This window comes from Gossypium hirsutum, chromosome A12, assembly GCF_007990345.1.
Source record: "Gossypium hirsutum isolate 1008001.06 chromosome A12, Gossypium_hirsutum_v2.1, whole genome shotgun sequence".
Taxonomy (NCBI): Eukaryota; Viridiplantae; Streptophyta; class Magnoliopsida; order Malvales; family Malvaceae; genus Gossypium; species Gossypium hirsutum.
Window position 1 is genome coordinate 3721981 of NC_053435.1, and position 16654 is coordinate 3738634.

Here is a 16654-nt window from a genome sequence, read left to right on the forward strand (position 1 = left end):
CCGAATTCATTCTGACCTTGTCTCACAAAATTCATTATATCTCAAAATTTACAAATCCATTGCTTACACTATTTCTTCTATGATAAACTAGACTCAATAAGCTTTAATTCCATATTTTTTTTATCTTCTAATTAGATTTCTACAATTTATGGTGATTTTTCAAAGTTAGTCTACTGCTGCTGTCCAAACTGTTTTTGTGCAAGCTGTTTATTACCATTTTTCCCCTAAGCTTTTAATAAATGATAATTTCGTCCCTACTCAATTAGCCTCTCAATTGAACTGATTTTTCTCAATTATTATTTTATCTATCACCTTAAATTAGTTTACAACCTTTAGGAATCAGAATTTCAGCAATAGACTTTAATTCCAATCATTTTCACAATTAGGTCCTAAAAATTAATTTCTATTGAAATTACCTAATAAAATCACCTCATAAACAAATTAAAGCTTTAATTTCATTCTATTTCATCATAAACTTACAGCACTCAGCCATGGTGACTTTCAATTTCATCCATGAAATCAAAAACTAATGAATTTAATAGTAGGACCTAGTTGTAAAAGTCTTAGAAACACAAAAATTACAAGAAAAAGGCAAGGATTAACTCACTTGGTGCAAGAATTATGAAATACCAGCTTATAGAACCCTCCTATGGCATTTTTAGCTGCTGTAATTGAAGAGAAATGAAGAGAAATCTAGATATTTCCTATTTAGTCCGAGCTTTATTTTGTTAATTTTGCAATATTTCAATTTTACCCTTAATTTATCAATTTTTTCTGCTGATTTCATACCCTTGCCGTCCAGCCCAAATAAATTTTGGGTCTAATTGCCTTTTAAATTCTTTCTCATTAGACTCTTAAGCTATTTAATCATTCTAGCAACTTTTACACCTATTACAATTTAGTCCTTTTCATTTAATTGACTACCCAAACATTAAAATTTCCTAACGAAAATTTAATATCACACTAATAAAATTTCATAAATATTTATAAAATTATTTTCGACTCGGTTTTATAAGATAGAGGTCCCGATATCTTGTTTTTACCCAATTTCTTCAATAATTTCTTTTTCTAACTAACCACTAAATCAGTAAAATTTTTCTATCAATATTTTCATACGATTTTCCTATCATATCAATTTTCATGCAAAAATATTGAAATAAATTTCTCTTTAAATCGGATTTGTGATTACAAAACCACTGTTCCAATAACCTTGAATTTAGGCCATTACAGTATGGACCATTCACTCTAGCAACAATTAAAACCACTCAATGCAACAATTATAGATTTAACATTTCATAGCACGAAAAACTATCTGGAGAATGAAGACACCTTTTGGACAAAACATTCCATCAATACCATATCATTACGAAATAAAAGACAAGACATAGACACAAAAGAAAAGAAAATTGTGTATATTTCATTAAAATTAGAATAATATATGATGGAGAAATTATAAACAACTATACAAATAAAATTTTATACAAGCTTATTCTATAACAAGACCTTTTCCCTTATTATGGGAGGTATCTGGATCTACAAGACCTTTCCCTTTGTTGCGAGAGGCATTGAGATCAGGATCATTGTCGAAATCATTTTTTGGAAGAGCGTCGACTTGGTTTGAAAGCGAAAATTAAAATGGGAGTCGCCGCCAATCACTTTTTTTATGAGGTGTGATCGGATCACCTCGTAATTTAATTGTTTTAAATAAATGGTTTGATTTGCTAAAACAAAGATTTTGATCTACAAAAATTGAGAAAAAGAGTTCGGGAGTCGGTTACGTGCGAGGAAGGATTAGCACCCTCGACAGGCCCAAAATTGGTACCTAATTGATTAATTAATGTCTTAATGTCGAAAGTTGAAATTTTGAAGAGGTTTTAAAATACGATCCCTTTTTATTTAGCACTCATTTAAAAAATGCTTGAATTAAATTGAAGCGAGCTTCAAAGGCCCACTCGCCCCAAGATAACAAAATGCTACATCCGGTAAGTTAGGATGCGACATTGGAATACTCGAGAACAAGTTTGCCCTTAAGTTTTATAAAAAAAAAACTTCATGTACTCTTAAATCCAAAAGGATATTTGGCTATTTTGGTTTATCAAGAAAATCGAAACCCCGTACGTTAGGGTACAATTTCTTGAATTCCCAAAATATGGAATATTGCCTTTTCTTGAAAATTTTTATTTTTGAATAATAACAAGTATAGCATTTAACGATACGTGTTCATTTTGTTTCGAGCAAAGCAAATTGGTCTATATTGAACAAATGCGTTGGAGCTTGATGTACGATATGATTTGAACTAGATAAAACAAAATATAACATAGAGCATGGAATAATAAAACATGAATTAGATGCAATGTTGATGAATGCCAACAATATGAAGATGTTAATAAATAATTTCTAGAATATGTAATGACAATATTCACACGATGTATATTATTTTTTTAATACCAATCAATAATCAAAGACAAATGAAGTAAAATAATATACGAAAGAAAAAAAAATTTAAAGTAAACAAGATAAAAAGTTTAAAATAGATAACAAACGAAATAATTGAAATTTAAAACACATAATACAAAAGAATGGTTCAAGATAACAATATATGAAAAAGATTTGACATAAATAAAATATATAACAATTTGAAATAAAATAATATGTAAAATAAATTAAAAAAAATAATACACAAAGTAATAAAAAATAAGACCCTTTAAAAAAACTATAAAAGAGCTTAAAATGGATGATATGTAAAAGAGAAATTTAAAATAAATAATACACAAAAATAGTTTAAATAATATATATATAAATATAATCCAAAGTAACATATATATGTATAAAAGTTTAAAATAAGGTGTATATAAAAAATATTTTAAAATAAATAATATATAGAAAGTTCAAAATAAATAACAATAAAAGGAATTTAAAACGATTAACATATAAAATAGTATAATTAAATAACATATAAAACATTTGAAAATAGATAATATATGTAAAATAGTTTAAAATGAAATATATATATAAATCAAAATAGATAATATGTATAATGGTTTAAAAATAAATAGTAAATATAAAAAACTTAAAATAAATATTTTAAAATGGATAATATATAAAATAGTTTAAATTAAATATTACACATGGAAATTTAAAATAGATAATACGTAAAATAGTTTAAAATAAACAATTCAAAAAAATTATCTAAGGTAAATGATATATAAAAGTTAATAAACAATATATGAAATATTTCATAAATAAAATAAATAAGTTTAAAATAATTTGTAAAGCAAATTTTAATATATAAAAATCCAAGATAAAAAATGTATAAAACTGTTTAAAATAAATAAAATATATACAAAAATGAGTAAATAAATAAAATAATAAAAGTATTAAAATCAAACTGATTAGGGATTGAATTGGAACAAAAATAAAATTAGAAGTAAAAATTATAACAAAATAAAAACACAGGGGCAAAAATAAGAATGCGCGCAGGGTTTGGGGACCAAACGGGGCAAAAAACCCAGTCTATGGACACGTGTCCATCATCGAGCGCAGCTATGAGTCAGGGACCCGAATGAAACCCAAGCAAAACTATCTGGCTAAATTTAAAAATAAAAGAAAAATAAACAAATGGATTAAATAGAAAGGAATAAAAATGCGAAGGGACCTGTTTTGTAAATAACTCATTTAATGGAAACACGCTGACCCCCTGGAGCGGGTCGGGTCGCGCACGGGTCACCTTAAACAGCACCGTTTTGGCGCTGGTGACCTAGGTGCAAAATGGCGCCGTTTCACGTCTCCTATAAAATACATTTTCTTTAACTTCATTTCTGCACTTTCTTTTTGAAAAAACACAAATAGCCTTTTTTTGCTCTCTCCCTCTCCCTTTCTCTTTTTTCTGTTAGGGTTTTGATCCCTAGCTTTTGCGCCGCCACCGTCCCCTAAACTCGCCGTAGCTTCCACTGTGAACGGTGGTTGAAGCCGCAGGAACCCGGGTTTTTAACTCTCTTAAAACAACCTTGAAGGCCATGCCTTCTTAGCCCCCCAAGAAAAAAAACGACAGAAAAGGCCCCTCCCCCTTTTGGATTCGACTTCGACGACGGCGTAGGGACTCCGCCGACATGACCCCGGGTTTCAGGTAAATCTTCTCCTCTTCTCTTTTGTTTTATCTTTTTATTTAAAATGGACTCAAAATAGAAAAAAATAAAAACAGGAAATCAAAAAAGAAAAAAACGAGAAAAGAAAATTACAATAAACCTTTTTAGCCTTTTTTTTTTTGCTTTTGATTGCTTAATGTGCGTGTCATACAAATTTTTTTATTCAAAAATCCCCCCTTTTACATTGATAAATCGTGGATCTATATAGCTGATTGTGTTACAGTTTAGTCACTATCTTCTTTTGTTTCTGCTATTGTGTTTTTTATTTCTATCCTCTTTTTCGCTGTTTGTAGGTCTTTGGAGGTGCAGGCAATTGGACGGGGCGCCTGTCTCAGGTGTTGAAAGAGCTGACACCAAGTGGCGAGCAGTGCGGTGCTAGAGAGGGGAACCCTAGGGTTCCTCCGAAAAATGTTAAACATTTTAGGCTATAGTTTGGGTCCTTATTTTGGGCTTATGCGTAGGCTTACAAAATTAGGTAGTGAATTTTGAATCCAGGCTTGTAACTTTGGTATTGGGCCTGTAGCCTGTTTTGTAATTTGGACCTTGTAATAATGGACTGTTGTTATTTATTTTTTATTTTGGTTTCTATTGATTTAGGCCCGGGTAAATTTGGGAATTTACAATCATCATCACCAAAAGAACTAGAGGCATATTCGCTAGCAACACCATCCGTAGTTGTTCTTCCGAGTGGTCTGAATTGAGTTGCAATGTCTTCAAGATGAAGAAACGAATTCCAATGAGAACATCCTCTCATAGTATACTAACCTCCTGAAAAATTTTTTATAACTTCTCCAATTCATACCTATAGGGGTATGTAGAAAGAGTTATAGGATGTTGAAACAGTTAGTATAGTTAGTTTTTTTCTGTTATGAATTAGTTATGCTTGTGTTGTATAAATACATTAATAATTGTAACTTTATGAAAGTGGAATATGCAGATACATTTTTAACATGGTATCATTTGAGCCATTTTTTCTCTAAGTGGTTTAGGCATCGTTTTTTTCTTCTTCTTGGGCTAGTACCTATTTTACTACCCATGCTTCGTCTAGGGCACAAATCTTCATTTTTCTCTAAATTTTTCTGTTATCGTGCTTCTTTGCTAGCTTTTTCATGGATGATATTGAATTTCATCATCCTTTGTTCCTTTATCCTTCCGATACCCCGGGAGCGATCCTTATTTCTCATCGTTTGACCAGTGTTGAGAATTATACTGTCTGGAGTCATTCGCTTCGAATTGCTTTGCTCGCGAAGAACAAACCCAGCTTTGTTGATGGTGTTTGCCTCCGTTCGACTTATCCTGAATCTCTGCATGCTCAATGGAATTAGTGTAATGCCTTCGTGCTTTCCTGGCTTCTTAACACTGTTAGTCCAGATTTGTCTGCGGGGCTCATCTTTGCTTCTGATTTTGCGACGATTTGGAAGGATCTCAAGGATCGGTTTAGCAAAGTGGACGGTTCCCGTATTTTTTTCTCCACCTATCAATTGCACATCTTACTCAAGGTGATGCTACTGTTTCCTCTTATTTCACGCAATTAAAGTTACTTTGGGATGAATACACTGCTCTTGTCTCTTTTTTCAATTGTGCATGTGAGGTTGCCCATCAAAATTCGAGTCACATTCATCAGCATTGATTATTCCAATTTTTGATGGGTCTCAATGAGACCTATGCTGCAGTTCGAAGCCAGATCCTCTTGATGCAGCCTTTACCCTCGGTAAATCAGGCATACTCCATGATTGTCCAAGAAGAAGCTCAGAAGAGTTTTTCCTCTGTTTTGTCACATGTTTCTGATCCTGTGGTTAACTACATCTAGCAGCCGTAAGAAATTCACTGGTATCTGTGATTTTTGCAAGTTGAAAAGGCATAAAAATGAGTCATGTTACTGCCCGATTGGATTCCCGCCTAATTTTAAGTTCAATAGGAAGAAGGCTTTTCTAGCTGCTCTTGCTATTTCCTTTGATGACTCTTCACTTAATCCTCAAAGTGCCTCTGCCTTCACTCCTCAACAGTATTCACAGATCCTGGACTTGCTAAATAAGAGTCAAGCTACTGTTGCACCTGCTTCGAATTGTACAAGTATACCTTCTATTCCTTTTTCAGTTAATCATAATTTTTCCTGGATTTCGGACACTGGTGCAACTAATCATATATGTTTTGATTCGAAGAGTTTGAATTTTCGTATTACTTACCCTTCTAACTCTCGTTTTGTTCAGCTTCCCAATGGTAGACACTCTCCTATCACTCATTCTGGTTCTTTTGCTTTATCTCCTAATATTACCCTTACTGATGTTCATTGTGTACCCACCTTTCACTATAATCTTATTTCTATTTCAAAATTGGCTCACGATTTGCATTATGCAGTTGTTTTTTACCCTAATTTCTACCTTCTACAGGATCTCTCCAATGGTAAGATGAAGGAGATTGGTAGACATCTGAATGGCCTTTACTTGTTTGAGCATTCCTCTGCCCTGGTTAGTCACTTGGTTCTCTTTCCTATTTGTCCAACTCATTTTTACCTACTTTTGTTTCTTGTATGACGTCTACTATAACTAAAATTCCCTTATGGCATGCACGTTTAGGGCATGTGCCTATGCACAAATTACATCATTTGTCTTTTTTGATAATTTGACAATTAATAAAGACTTCACTTGTTCTGTATGTCTCATGGCTAGACTGTCTAAACTGTCTTTTCCTATTAGTACTTCTAGGGCAGAGACTCCATTTAGTTTGATACATCTTGATGTTTAGGGACCTTATAAGGTGTCCACCCATTGTGGTCATCGGTTTTTCTTAACCATTGTTGATGATCACACTCGAATGACATGGGTGTACTTACTGAAGCTTAAATCTGATGTTTTAACACTTCTTGTTCGTCTTATTTTACGTCCTTGGGGATTCTCCATCAAAGTTCCTGTGTTGATACACTTCAGCAAAATGGCATTGCTGAGCGTAAGCATAAGCATCTCTTAGAAATTGCTCGTGCTTTGCATTTTCACTCAAATGTTCCAACCAAATTTTGGGGTGACTATATTTTAGCTGCTTGTTACATCATAAATAGGCTCCCTTCCTCTATTTTAGCTTAGCAAATGCTACTTGAACTACTCTATAACAAACCTCCAGATTTTTCTCATTTTCGTGTTTTTAGGTGTCTTTGTTTTGCAGTCAAACCCTATTATTCTGATAAGTTTTCTCCCAAATCACTTCCTTCGATTTTTATGATATATGCTTCTTCTCAAAAAGGTTATTTTTGTTTTGTTTGGAGTCTAAAAAGTTTTTTGTCAGCAGAAATGTTAAATTTGTTGAAGATGTCTTTCCTTTTTGGTCTACTTCTGATGAGTTTCCTGTTTTGTTTCCCCCTACTCCTGAAATATAAGATTCGAATTTTCTGCTCATTCCTCATCCCACCTCTGTTCTTTCCTCTCCAATAAATCCTCATCTAGATATTCCCTCCATTATCCCATATTCTGTTCTAGCTTTAGTAAGTACATCTCAACCTCTAATTTCTCCTCATCTGCCCATTGTTGAACCCAGGCAGTCTAGCAGAACCATTAAGCCTTCTTCTCGGTTATCCTTTCAATACTCATGCATTTGTTTCTTCTCTTGCAAACATTACTGAGCCTTTTTCCTATTCTGAAGCTCAAAAGACTCCTCACTAGATTCAAGCCATGCAAGAGGAAATTCAGGCCTTAGAATCTAATCATACATGGACTGTTGTACCTTTGCCTCCGGGGAAGGTTCCTATAGGTTGTAAATGGGTGTACAAGGTAAAACTTTGAGCTTCTGGTAAAATAGAAAGATATAAAGCTCGTTTGGATGCTAAAGGATACAGTCAAAGAGCGGGGATTGATTGTTTGGACACTTTTTCCCCTGTTGCTAAAATGGTCACTGTTCGAACCATTTTAGCTCTTACTATTTCTTTCAGTTGGCCCTTTTATCAAATAGATATATCCAATGTATTTCTTTAATGTGACCTTTATGAAAAGGTCTTTATGTCTTTGTCTGAGGGTTTCCGCAGCTAGAGGGAGCATATGGTATGTCAGCTGCAGAAATCATTGTATGGGTTGAAGCAGGCATCCAAGCAGTGGAATGCCAAGCTTACTGAAGCTCTTAAGTTGGCTGGTTTTGAGCAAAGTATGCATGGCTATTCTCTTTTTACAAAAAAGAAAGAGGGAAAGATGGTTATTATACTAGTGTATGTTGACGATCTTTTATCACTGGAATTAACATGGATATGATTACTAATTTGAAAGAGATTCTAAACCGAAATTTTAAGATGAAGGATTTAGGAGAATTAAGATACTTTCTTGGGATTGAAGTTTTAAGGTCTCAAAAGGGAATTTTACTTAATCAGCTGAAGTATGCACAAGAACTCATCCAAGATACTGGTTTAAGTGAAGCGAAGGTTACTCTCACACCACTTGAGCAGAATCAGAAATTAACGACGGCAGAATTTGATGAAGTAATTCAGCAGCATCAAGAAGATAAGTTGATAGAAGATAAAACAGTTTATCAAAGACTCGTTAGAAGATTGATCTATTTAACCCATACAACGCCAGACATCACCTTTGCTGTCACTCATCTTAGTCAGTTTATGCAAAATCCAAAACAGTCACATATGGAAGCAGCGATGAAAGTAGTGAGATATACAAAGGGAGAACCAGGGCCTGAAATTTTATTGAAAGCCATCAATAAACACCAGTTGGTAGCATATTGTGATTCAGATTGGGCCTCTTGTCCAATGTCAAGAAGATCAGTTTCAAGTTTCTGTGTGCAGTTATCAGTTTCAGGTTTCTGTGTGCAGTTATCATTTTCAGGTTTCTGTGTGCAGTTAGGAGACTCACTCATCTCCTGGAAACCGACGAAACAGTGTACTGTGTCCAAATCTTCTGCTGAAGCAGAATATCGAAGTATGGCAGCTATTACATCAGAACTGGTTTGGATTTCAGGCTTATTCAAAGAACTGAAGATAAATGTAACTGAACCAGTGAGACTGTTTTGTGACAACAATGCAGCCCTTCAAATAGCAGCAAACCTGGTGTATCATGAGAGGACTAAGCACATAGAGATCGATTGTTATTTTGTAAGAGAAAAGATACAAGAAGGGCTTATAGCTACTGAATATGTTTCAATAAATCAACTAACAGATATTATGACGAAGGCCTTAGGGTCACAACAGCAGTCATATGATTTCCAAGTTGGGGTTAAAAAATGTTGTTACACCTCCAACTTGAGCGGGAGTGTAGAAAGAGCTACAGGCTGTTGAAACAATTAATATAGTTAGTTTTTTCTGTTATGAATTAGTTATGCTTGAGTTGTATAAATACATTAATAGTTGTAACTTTATGAAAGTGGAATATGCTGTTGCGCGGAAGCGTGTGAAAGAGTAAAATTATTGTACTGAAAAATCACACTAAGTTCAATTCCCAGGAAAGAGAGGTGGATCACGAGGATCGCTTACATACCAGATCTTTCCTAGCCAGAATATCCCTCTATCGTAATTTAATAGCACAATAAATCACTACAATGACACTTGCAAAATATGCAGAACAAAAATAAAGAACACTAGAATTTTAACGAGGTTCAGCAAATTTTGCATACGTCCTCGGGCACTACCAAATATATTTCACTCCAAAAATACAAGTGAAAGTTTACAAATAGGGAGAGAGAACAATTGCCTTAAGTAGAGAATGGCAAGTGTAGGATGAAGAAAGTAAGAAATGGTTAGGCCTATTTATAGTTGAGGTTCAAGGATCAACTTGCAATGTCCCTATACAATTAGGGACCAAAATTGCAATTATCCCATGCCAACTTTTAACCCAACTTGCCAACCAATTTTACTTTCTACTTTCGGTGCCCACCCTTTTTGACTTTTCAAACAATGGGTGGGTTCCAATAATCTCCACCTTGAAGATTTGATTAGGATAATCTTATCTTCACACAATTCTTTCTGCCTTTGACAACAATACTTGATAGTGCCTTCTTCAACTGTTAAACTTGCAGGATATTAATCAAGTTCAAACAATGTTCGAACTTGGTGCTGTTACCACCTTGGTCATCATATCTGCGGGATTATTTGCAGTCTTGATCTTCTGAAGACAAATTTTCCCCTCTTCAATAATTTCCCGCACAAAATGGAATCGTACGTCGATATGTTTTGTACGTGCATGATAGACTTGATTCTTTGCTAAATGAATAGCACTTTGACTATCACAATACACGTTAATATGCTCCTGAACCAACCCCAAGGTTTTAGCTATACCTTGTAACCAAATAGCCTCCTTTACAGCCTCTGTTACAGCCATGTACTCGGCTTCTGTGGTTGACAATGCAACTGTAGACTGTAGTGTAGACTTCCAACTTATTGGTCCTCCAGCAAGTGTAAACACATAACCGGTGGTTGATTTTCGCTTGTCCAAATCACCGGCATAGTCAGAATCAACGTACCCAATAACACCTTTACCAAGTGTATTATCCTGCTTGAACAGTAATCCAACATCCACGGTCTTCTGAATATACCGTAGAATCCATTTCACAGCTTGCCAATGTCCTTTTCCAGGATTATGCATATACCTGCTCACTATACTAACTGCCTGTGAAATGTCGGGTCTTGTACACACCATTGCATACATCAAGCTACCCACTGCATTAGAATACGGAACTTGCAACATGTATTCTCGTTCCGTATTCGTCGAAGGAGATAGTTGTGCAGAAAGCTTGAAATGAGAAGCCAACGGGGTACTTACAGGTTTGGTCTGCTCGTTCATGCCAAACTGCTGTAGTACTTTCTTCAAATACTGCTTCTGAGACAAGCTAACTCTGCCATGAGCTCTATCTCTACATATTTCCATGCCAAGAATCTTCTTAGCTTCACCTAGATCTTTCATCTCAAACTCGAGATTGAGTTGAGTCTTCAATCTCTCAATCTCAACTTTGCTCTTAGATGCTATCAGCATATCATCAACATATAAGAGCAAGTATATGAAAGTTCCTTCTTGTAGCTTCTGAAAATATACGCAATGATCAAATTTACTTCTTGTGTACCTTTGACCTTTCATGAACTGATCAAATCGCTTGTACCACTCCCTCGGAGATTGTTTCAATCCATAAAGCGACTTTGTCAGTTTGCAAACCCAATTTTCTTTATCAGCAACATTGAATCCATCAGGCTGAGTCATATAGATTTCCTCTTCCAAATCACCGCGTAAAAATGCTGTCTTCACATCAAGCTGAACTAGTTCAAGATCGTATTGCGCAACCAAGGCTAGCAAAATCCGAATAGACGAATGCTTCACAACTGGAGAAAACACTTCATTGTAGTCTATTCCTTCTTTCTGAGCGTAACCCTTTGCTACCAATCTAGCCTTGTATCGAATTTCATTTTTACCAAGAAATCCTTCCTTCTTTGCATATACCCATTTGCATCCAATTGCCTTCTTTCCCTTGGGCAGTCTCACCAACTCCCAAGTCCTATTTTTATGAAGAGACTGCATTTCTTCATTCATAGCTTGCTTCCACTTTACACCATCAGAGTTACTTATTGCTTCTGTGTAAGTGGAAGGAACATCATCATCTGCAATTGGAAGTGCATAGGCCACCATATCATCAAAGCGAGCAGGCTTACGAATCTCTCTTCTTGGCCTCCTATATGCAATTGAATCTTGTTGCTGTAGAAGTTCTTGGGTCGAAACTTCTTCATCATTTGTTCTTTCAATATTAGCTGGATCACCATTAACCTTTTCAAACTCCACCTGCTGCAAAGTACTACTGGTTTTGTCATCCTTTTGTGAATCCTCGTTCTTCATCATGGTTGATTCATCAAAAGTTACATCTCTACTGAAAACAATCTTCCTTGTATCAAGACACCAGAGACGGTATCCTTTTACACCACCAGTTATACCCATGAATAATGCTTTCTTTGCTCTTGGGTCTAACTTAGATTCTTTTACATGATAATATGCAGTGGAACCAAAAACATGTAAAGAATCATAATCAGTAGCAGGTTTACCAGTCCACATCTCCATAGGAGTTTTTCCATTTATTGCAGCTGATGGCAATCGGTTAATTAGATGGCACGCATATGTAACTGCCTCAGCCCAAAATTCCTTGCCCAATCCAGCATTGGACAACATACATCGAACTTTCTCCAGTATAGTCCGATTCATGCGTTCTGCCACCCCATTCTGCTGTGGTGTATCTCGAACAGTGAAGTGTCGCACAATGCCCTCATCTTGACATACTTGTAGAAATGGATCATTTTTGTACTCAGTACCATTATCTGATCGAAGTCGTTTGACCTTTCGACCTGTCTGAGTCTCCACCATCTTCTTCCACTTCAGAAATGCATCCAAAACTTCATTTTTTCTTTTCATTAGATACACCCATACTTTTCTTGAATAATCATCAAGAAAAGTGACAAAATAGTGCATACCTCCCAAAGAAGCCACTTTGGTAGGTCCCCACACATCACTGTGAACATAGTCCAGAATTCCTTTCGTATTGTGAATTGCTGAACCAAATTTTACCCTCGTCTGCTTGCCCAGAACACAATGTTCACAGAATTCCAATTTGCAAGAATTTGCACCTTTCAACAAGCCTTGCTTCGCCAAAGTCTGCAAAGCTTTTTCACCAGCATGTCCCAATCGCCTATGCCATAACCTGGTAGCCTCTGAATCTGCATCTTTCGCAGAAGCTGTTGATGTTGATCCAATAACTGTACTTCCATTTAAATAGTACAAGTTATTTCTTCTAGTGCCTTTCATCACCGTCAATACCCCAGCTACTACCTTTAGTAATCCATCTCTCAAAGTGATTGTGAGCCCTTTAGATTTTAGGGCCCCTAATGAGATGAGATTTTTCTTCAAGCTGGGTACATAGCGAACATCTGTCAGAACTTGGATTGAGCCGTCATGGTTCTTCAATTTGATTGTACCTACACCCATTGTCTTACAGGCACTATCATTGCCCATAAAAACAACTCCACATTCTAGTTCTTCAAGACTAGAAAACCAGTCCTTATTAGGACACATATGGTAAGTACATCCCGAATCCAATATCCACTCATCCGTTTGACATGCCATTGCCATGCCAACCAAGCTAAAGTCTGACTCCTCATCATGCTCCGCTACACATGCATTAGAAATAGACTTGCCCTTTTGTAACTTAGGACAATTCTTTTTCCAATGCCCTTTCTCACGACAAAAGGCACATTCATCTTTGGCGGGTCTCCCTTTGGACTTACCCCTTCTACCAGGTTTGCTGCTGTGTGAACGACCTCTTACTGTTAAGACTTCTGCAGTTGTATCTCTGTGATCTCTTTTATCTTTCTTTCGAGTCTCAGATCTATACAACGCACTACAGACTGCATCAAATGTGATTGAATCTTTCCCATGAAGCAATGTGGTGGTAAGATGATCATATTCATCAGGAAGGGAATTCAACAACAATAATGCCTTGTCTTCATCTTCAAATTTCTCATCCAAATTTAGCAAGTCTGCTAAAATTTTATTGAATGAGTTCACATGGTCATTCATCGACATACCGGGTGCATACGTGAACCGAAAAAGTTTCTTTTTCATATAAAGCCTATTTTCAAGACTTTTCGTTAGAAACTTTTCTTCCAATGTATCCCACAGCTTCTTCGCTGATGTCTCCCTCATGACGGAGTACTTCTGCTCTTTGGCCAAACATAGGCGGATTGTACCACACGCCTGTCTATTGATCTTGGCCCACTCCTTGTCATCCATCTTGTCAGGTTTTTCTTCAAGGGCTATATCCAGCTCTTGCTGACATAAGACATCCAGGATCTCACACTGCCACATACCAAAATTATTGGTACCGTCAAATTTCTCTACTTCAAATTTTGCATTTGTCACAGTAGTCCTTGCTGATGACGATGCTGCTGCCATTTTTCTCCTCAATCCCAACTACTGTATACGTGAACAGTACTGTATACATGAATAGTGCCGTATACGTGAATAGTACTGTATACGTGAATAGTGCCGTATACGTGAATAGTACCGTAAACGGTCGTATTCCCCAAGTACGAACTTGGCTCTGGTACCAATTGTTGCGCGGAAGCGTGTGAAAGAGTAAAATTATTGTACTGAAAAATCACACTAAGTTCAATTCCCAGGAAAGAGAGGTGGATCACGAGGATCGCTTACATACCAGATCTTTCCTAGCCAGAATATCCCTCTATCGTAATTTAATAGCACAATAAATCACTACAATGACACTTGCAAAATATGCAGAACAAAAATAAAGAACACTAGAATTTTAACGAGGTTCAGCAAATTTTGCCTACGTCCTCGGGCACTACCAAATATATTTCACTCCAAAAATACAAGTGAAAGTTTACAAATAGGGAGAGAGAACAATTGCCTTAAGTAGAGAATGGCAAGTGTGGGATGAAGAAAGTAAGAAATGGTTAGGCCTATTTATAGTTGAGGTTCAAGGATCAACTTGCAATGTCCCTATACAATTAGGGACCAAAATTGCAATTATCCCATGCCAACTTTTAACCCAACTTGCCAACCAATTTTACTTTCTACTTTCGGTGCCCACCCTTTTTGACTTTTCAAACAATGGGTGGGTTCCAATATATGCAAATACATTTTTAACAGGGTAGTATACGTCGAAACCTAGGTGATAACCCTCCTAAAGCATGCCAATGAAGGGTTGGAAGTTTAACCCAGTGAGGTTTAATGACCCAAATGTTGCTTGCATAGTAGCAAGTAACCCATGCACAATAATAGCAGGGACAACCCCTTCCATTGTATCTATGATCTTTTAGTCTCCACCTATATCTTCATCTCCTCCCTTTGGCGAGCCCTTTCTTCCCTTACAGACCGAATTTGCCTATCCAACCTCCCGATAACAGTCTTAATATAGCACCCCTCGCCCAACCCGATTGTCAGGTTCGAGTTATGGGATGATACAATTGTTGTTGAAGCAATTACCATCAAATACACCATAAATAAATCATTTAAACATTTCATCATATCTTAAACACATTCACATTATGATATACAATTAAATTTGATCCTAAATCGAGCTTACGAAAGCTCTTTTATAGACTTGAGCATGAAAAATTACCATATTGCAATGTTTTCAAAGTTTACAGAATAGGTATCGATACCCCATACCAATACCATTTTGACATTTAATGTTTTAGAAACATTGAAATAAAAACAAATGTATCGATACCAGACACAAAGTGTCAGTACCCTTGTCAAGGTATTGATATGTTATCTCTGTATCAATACCATTTTTAAGTTCGATGTTTGAAAATTTAAGAAAAGTTACCAATATATTGATACCCTTTTCTAATATATCGATACCTCTGAGGCAAAATGACAAAAACTTGCATTTTGATACCTATTTCATGCCAACTTAACAACCAACTCAAATGATGCTTAAATGCACACTAAAACCTACATAAAACCAATCAAAACACATACCAAAATGTTTATTTATCCATATCTAAAATCAACCAATCCAATGTGCCACAATTTGGCACCAAACATATCAATTTAACCTATACCAATTCGATCTACTAATCTATGTCGTATAGCCATTCAAATTGATCAATTTATCATGCCACTCCATGATCATTATACGATTTGAGTGTCATACCAAAATATCATAATATGTTACCAAAACAAACACAATTACACATATGCATTAGCTTCCAAGATCAAGTATTAGATAAGGTTCAAACCAAACTATCATCCAAAGTAACAACATAGATTAATACCTATGTACATGCCACATAACCGAATTCAAAAACAGTTAAAAGACTATCTATTCTATAGTAGGATAATGTGGTCTTCGAGTTGATCCGATCGAATGGTTCCACAAATTAATAATCTACAAGGAGAAAGAAAAACAACTAGTAAACATAATGAATGCTTAGTAAATACATATAAAATTTACCTTACTTTATTTAAATTCGTATTATTTATCTAGGTTTTTACATGATAATTTTAATCATTTCTCGAAACAAATCATTACAAATTCAAAGTACAACAAGACAAAGCAAAGCAATTAATGATGCATGAAAGCATGAAACCGAACAGCTAAAATTTGTAAATACAAACACCAACTAAGACTACAATAATTAATTAGACATTTATATATACATAGGGAATTGGAAATTATATCATATTTTTTCACGTGCAATGAGAGGGTGTGAGCCTCCAATGCTGTTGACCCATCAACTTTATGTACCTTTGTACCCGAATCTGAAGTTGATCTCCATTGGCATCATGCACCTCCCACTCTCTGTTTCTTACGTTTCACAAACTCAACCCATCCTTTACTGAGGACAGGCTTGGGTTGGCCCTCATTTTTCCTAGTGTACAGTCGAAAGGTCCACACCTTCGTATCCTTGTCCCTCACCTCTAAATCCATCATCTGTCTCCCTTCCTCTACTTTCAAGTGTTCCCTCGGTGTAGCTGTTGGAAATGATAACCTAACCCTAACATCTGTGCGACTAATATCTTTGAGCAAAT

At 35.7% G+C, this 16654-nt stretch overlaps 1 long non-coding RNA gene across 1 annotated transcript; it reads left to right on the forward strand.

The window, feature by feature from the left end:
• The first annotated feature begins 3712 nt into the window (after positions 1-3712).
• On the forward strand, positions 3713-4721 carry LOC107931736 (uncharacterized). Its single transcript, XR_001693295.2, has 2 exons — positions 3713-4126; positions 4439-4721. It is a non-coding gene; the product is annotated as an uncharacterized lncRNA (long non-coding RNA).
• The last annotated feature ends 11933 nt before the right edge of the window (positions 4722-16654 follow it).